This window comes from Callithrix jacchus, chromosome 11 (genome assembly GCF_049354715.1).
Source record: "Callithrix jacchus isolate 240 chromosome 11, calJac240_pri, whole genome shotgun sequence".
NCBI classification, from domain to species: domain Eukaryota; kingdom Metazoa; phylum Chordata; class Mammalia; order Primates; family Cebidae; genus Callithrix; species Callithrix jacchus.
Window position 1 is genome coordinate 21,000,718 of NC_133512.1, and position 6,628 is coordinate 21,007,345.

General features: G+C 37.7%; 1 pseudogene; it reads right to left on the minus strand.

Annotated features, from left to right (window-relative positions):
- Nucleotides 1-1,768: 1,768 nt before the first annotated feature.
- On the minus strand, nucleotides 1,769-1,919 carry LOC118144039 (U1 spliceosomal RNA; annotated as a pseudogene).
- Nucleotides 1,920-6,628: the final 4,709 nt, after the last annotated feature.

The following is a 6,628-nucleotide window of genomic DNA, read 5'->3' on the forward strand; positions in this document are numbered from 1 at the left end:
TCTGCGAGTCCCCCTAGCATCACATTCTGTTTAAGTGAAGCAGTGAACAAAACTTCCTTCCAAGCCCCTACCGTGTTAGCCCTGGACACCCAGGGCCATTTGGAAGAACCTTCTTTTCTCCCCACTGATTAGTGCTTATTATGGTTTTCTGGACAAGAGCAACATTTTTTTTTATACTACTCAAAATTTTGCCTTCATACAAATCTCCACCCCTTTATCCAAGTCCCCAGCCCACCCGTGTAGCTCCACACAGAGAGCCATCTCACTTGCCCTGCTCTTCCCCACATCCACCCAGCTGCAAGAAAGACATGGACTTGCCCTCTGCTCCCTTTCTGAGTTCAGGCAGCAGAGTCCTCACGCTGTCCTGGTGCCTCCTCAGTGTTTTCTAAGAGCAGAGCTACAAAGACCCATCAAACTCACCAACATCAGGGTGTTCAGGACAAAATGATAAAACCTGTTGCAGATTTTTTCATCCTGGATACTATGGTGTTATATAAAATTCAAGGTTAATGTTTGAAAATTGTTTGAACCAAAACCAAAATAGAAAATGAAAAAAGAAACATTTTAAAAATAGATATTCAGTTGTACTATTTTTTTCAGCTTTCAGAACCCAAGTGTAGGCCCAGTGAAAGGGAAATAACATAAGTTTGAGATGAGTTGTAGGAAAAAACATCCACCCCCACTTAGGAAACTTGTGCACTGACTAGGCATTTGGTTATACTTATAGGAATGATAATTATATAACAGTAATGTTCAGCAAAAAGAATCTATCATTTAGATACACATAATGTAATACCTACAGAAAAATAGAATTACATATGTAGAGGTGTAGAGTTTGCTGCAAAACAATCAAAGGATGGAAACAGGACCAGGATTTACACAAAACCAAACAGGACAATATGTGGTTAAATTTTTCTAAACGTAAATAGATTTCTAAAATTTCAAAAATTCTCTTAAATATGACCAGCCAAAGAGAATATTGGAAGGAAAAACTACAGGCTTATTTTATGGATGAGCTAAAACTTTTTAAATCTAAGTAATTAAATACAACATAATAGCAAACATGATTAATCAATGTGCAAAAAGCTTCATATGTCATCCATTACCTCTATTTTATGATTCTATGCTTCTATTTGTTTCTATGCATAAAACCCTTCCAGCCCTTCTTCTATGTGATGATTTGACCTGAAGTTAACTTTCGAATTCTGCTTCTGGTAAGTATTTTACAGTTCTATGCTTCTATTTGTTTCTAGGCATAAAAACCCTCCCAACCCCTCTTCTATATGATGATTTGACCTGAGGTTAACTTTCTAACTCTACTTCCTGGTAAATCCATAGAGTGGTATGTCAGGTACATGGCTAGGCCACGTGACTCCTACTCAATATCACCATTGAGCAGTAGATTGAACAGGGACAGAGAGAACCATGAAGGCAGCTGTATCCCTCGGCTTCCCTGAGGGCAGTGACTCTTGGAACTGACTGATCCCTTCTGGGAACACTGATAATTATACCTATGGATTTATAAGCCCATACACAAGAGCTACTGGCACTTTAGGGAATGAGAGTTTTAGCTAGGGTGACTCCTACATTTCTCTTCCCCATCTGAATCTCATTTTCTTGGCCCTAAACTGTATTGCTCTGTGAACTGTTGCAAGGTCTTCTCACAACAACTATGGCTTCTATTTTATCTGACTTAAGAAAACAGAGCATGGTGGACTTATAAACTATATGTGTGCAATAACCAATGCCTACTTCATCTTTTTTTTCTGAATGCAGTGCCCCACTACCGCAAATTATGCAGTTTAGTTTCCCACATTTGGGGAAATTGCAAGGGTCAGCACCTCCAGGGAGCAATGGGTAAGCCTGGCCCTTGGGAAACCAACTTCATGATCATTATATCTCCCCTGACAGGTAAGTATGCTTTGCCATTTTCCTAATTTAGCAAAAATATTGTTCTACCATGATATTTATTCTTAAACTTTTTAAAGTAAATTTAACATAAATTTCACAAAAAGATCTTATATTGTACTTTTCAATATCAAGACAGCATTATGACACCAATGGTCAGTCACAGATAACTAAGAACTTGACTACACAACCTTGTGACAACCTTTTGACTACTTTTGCTTTTCAAATATTACTTAATAGCCACAAACATTTTGTTATTTTTTTATGCTAAAGGTGGACATATAATAACAAGTATGCCTGCTATTTTTATTTATAGATTTGAATATCATTTTGGCTATAATCATGAACTTGATGCTATTTCAACTTAGAGCTAAAGTAAAAAGAACTTACTTAAATTTTGAAATTAGCTTATTTTCTGTTTGAAGCAAAAGGTGACACTAAATTATACATTTAACTATTAGAAAAAGTTTTATTTTACTAACAGAATGAAGATAACACAGAAAGTGACAATGTCAAGTCAGACTAATAGGGCTCAGAGATTGTACTCAATAGCAACGTTTACTAATTCAAGGAAAAAGATAATTATAAGACACAGGTGAAGTTCTGTGACCCACCACAGGTCCTCCCTTTGCTTCTTGACTATGTGCCAGAAATAAGAGCCTCTCAATGTGCTTTTGCCCTCAGGCTTTAACTGCTTGCTCATGGTCACCAGTTGCTGGTGGTAAGCTCCCTGCTGATGTACTCTTTCTTTGTGAAGCAGAAAAGATGACTTCAGGGTGATGAAAAATCTTTGCAGAAGGAATGAGTGCATTTAAGAACCAGCTGCTGACATCCACAAGTCTGGTTGCCCAAGGTGTTAATCTAAGACTGAAACAACACAGACTTTTCCTCTTGGTTCCCTGAAACTCCCCCAACTTACTCTCTAGCTGTACAAAAACTCTGCACTTCTTCTTTATGTTAAAGTGTATTTGTGAGATCTTGTCCCTTCCCACCACCTTCTCACTTCGGCCAAATTGAATAAACCTTTTTTTTCCAAACACCTGTATGTCAGTGTGTTTGCATCAGCTGTGCATTCGGTACACAAGCTTGAACTTGGAGTTTTACAGCAACATCTGGATATATCCTCCTGAGGACATTGACTCTACAAACACCTACCCTCTTTCCCGCAGCCCTCAGGGCTGGCAGAAGCAAACCATTCTTTTCTTCCCTGGTGAAAACTAAGCCCACCTTCAAGCTGGAAGTTGTGGCTGCAGAGGCCTCTATGCCACAAAACAATAGTTTGCTCCTGGAGAGTGGCCCACCTCTTCCCCAAGCTGACAGGACCATAACTAAAGGTGACACCCTGCATCAGCCGATGTGGAGAACTTGAAATTGACCATACACTGAAGGGGAAACTCGCTGCTAGAGTGGACTTTAGAAGAGATGGCCACAACAGATTCATGTGGAAATGCCTCAGTTGCCTTGGAAGATATTAGAAGACTGACGATTGAGAGAAATGAGAATTCTGGAATGAACATATTGCATAAGACCAGAAAATTCACCTAAGTTTTGTGTTGCCTGGGAATGCCCAGAGGACACATTATTTACCAAGGCCATTCAGAATGCTTTGGAAAGGCAGGCACCAGCATCACTAACAAATTCGGTCATAACTGTTCTCTGCATGCCACAGCTGACAGTGAAAAAGGCAGTCACAGTTTTGGGCTCAAATATTCATAAAGACGCCCCAAAGCAGTAGAGGCTAGGTGCAGCTCTTAACTGCTGGAATCCAGAAAGTGGCGATTACCATACTGACCAGCAGGTCTTTGCTTAATTTTTAATGTTATAATTTTTTTTTTTTTTTTGGTGCTGAATGTTTTGGGTTCCTTGCACACTGGATCCTTTGTCAGATAAATAGTTTGCAAATATTTTCTCCCATTCATCAAGTTGTCTCTTCACTCTGTTAATTATTTCCTTTGCTGTGCAGAAGCTTTTTCATTTAATATAGTCCTATTTGTCTATTATAGAACAAGAAATTATTTCTACACACAGAAACATGGAGAGATCTTAGGAAAAAAAATTGACCTGAGTAAAAAAAGTTGGGAGTAGACAAAGGTCAATACAACTTACGTAAATTTGAAATACACATGAACATGTGTATTTGAACATGTTTTATTGGAAAGACTGAAATGAAATAGTAACATCAAACACCATAGGAGGTTTGCATGGTGAAGGAAAGGTTGCAGTTGAGAGAATAGAGGAAAAGGGAAAATGCAAATTAAGGAAACAAAGAGAAGTTCTTCACATTCAAGTGATGGGAGCTGCCTCTTCAGACTGAATGAAGTGATCATTGATCCTGTGTTTTAAGACAGAAAACAAAACACAATTTGACTAAATGGTGTACTGAGGAGCTACTCAAGCTCATTAGCTAGCATGAAATTCATAGTAAAATTCATGATGATATATCATTCTGCATCTGCCCAATTAGGGAAAAGGAAATAGTCTGGCATTGTTGAATGGTGGTGAATATATGCTAAACTTGCACTCACATACTCTGTTTTTAGCACATTTTTTATTTAATGGATACTTTTAATTTATTTTAATTTAATAAGGAATTCCACTTTGAAAACCATTTTGAATAGAATAATTTTCCAGTTTCACCAACAAAATAAACATGTGCTTTCAATAAATATATTCAGAAATATGCATAATCAGAGTCATCTTAACACTCCTTTTACTATCAAAATCTTCCCAGTTGAAAGATAAATTATGTGGTCAATTTCACCTTGAGTTCCTAAGACGTATATGAGTTTGTTATTCGCTTCAGTTTTTTTGTGGTTATCAAGGGATTGAAGGCAAACTAGGAACACACAGGAAAAAGTTGCAAAGGAGTTTGCAATTACTGCATGTATTAGTCAGGGTTCTTCTGGGATTGGCTCACCTCATGAAAGCTGAAAAATCCAGAGGTTTACAGTAGCAAGCTGGAGACCCCAAAAAGCTGGTGGTGTAGTTCCAGTGAGTCTAAAGGCCTGAGAAATAAAAAGAGCCAAAGATCTAAGTTCGAATCTGAGGGCAAGAGAAAATTGACTTCTCAGCTCAGCATTCAGGCAGACGAAGTTCTTTGTTATCCAGGCTTTTGTTCTAGGCAAGCATTAGATTGACTGAATGGGGCCCACACACATTAGGGAAGGCCATCTGCTGTGCTAAGTCTACAGATTCAAATGTTAATTTCATCCAGAAACACCCTCTGAGACACACCCTATGTTTGACCAAACATCTGGGCACCCTGTGGACCAGTCAAGTTGCCACATAAAATTAGGCATTACAATGTCAAGTATTTGAAAATGTACACATTTTATGACACAGAAAGTCCACTACTAGATTTATAACCTAGAAGAACTCTCACATATGTGCACCAAACAATTTAACTGCTCATCAGCATAAGAATAACTACATTGAAATATTAACATACAATGGAATATTGTAGGCAGTGGAAATGAATAAATAGATGACCTTAACCAGCATGGTTGAATCTCAAATATTAAACACTGGGAGAGAAGTCAATACAAGACATACAGTGTGTTTCCAATTAAAAAAAAATCAAAAGAGGCAAAATTTTTCACACGGAGAGAAAAAGGGAAAAATAATATAAAGAGATTTATTAGCAAAGCCAGTAGAGGAACTAGATCACCACGGTGAGAAAGAGAGAACGATCACAGGACTCACGACAGGCTTAGGACCATGGGTGGAGCAGAGGCATAAAATGTTTCTCAACCCGAGGGTCAGGAACATGATGTTTATTATTATTCTTCTTTAAAATATGCATCTGTTTCATGAGCCTTTAGGAGCCTGTGCTATGTTATATAAAACTTTTACAACATGGCATTTGGAATACCACGTTAGATTATTTGTGAGGCTTTTTAAGAATTAAAACTTGTTAAAATCTCCATGTAATACTGATCTGCTTATCTTTAAGGAATTCTGTACATAAGTGCCACTACAAGCAGGCTATTTACTAACAAGGACAAAATTAAGGCTCAGTGTGGACGCTGTCTGTTACTCAGTTCAATGATGAAAATCCCCAGGTGACTCGGATTCTGGCCTCTGGTCTGCAGTACAAGAAAACTAGAATGGTGAGATCTTCAGTCCTGCTTCCTCCAGTGCAATCACCACGCACTGGAATTGCATTACTTATCCCATTCTAACTACTTCATCATACGGTTCTGTTTCTGCATCTATTATGTTAAAACATGAAATCCCACGTGAAAGAATGGAAATGGAGCATACATAACAGTCATCTAAGAGGCTAGAACAAGCCGCAGCCCACCAGTGACAAAATGGCAAAGGTGCATCGTTGTTGAAGAGAGAAAGAGCTCCTTTACCTTAAGCCAATATCCTCAACTTCACATAAACTACGTCTTCACACAAGGACTTTCTTAGTTATTTTAAAGATCATTAGTAGAGATTTATCAGGTGTGGTGGGAGTGGTAATGACTAAAGTAGAAACACATGTTTAGAAATGTAGACCTTTTTAAAACCAGAGGTCATTTGAAAAACATTAATAATATGTTGTAATACACAAAAATATATATGTAAAATAGTTATATTCTGTGTTTCCTATATTTTATACATTCTCTAGAATCTGTTGCAATAAAAATATATTTGGATAACTTTCTGGAATATATTTTATAAAAGCCATTGTAGGAAGATAAACACATCTGTGGTCACAAGGTACTTTTTAGGA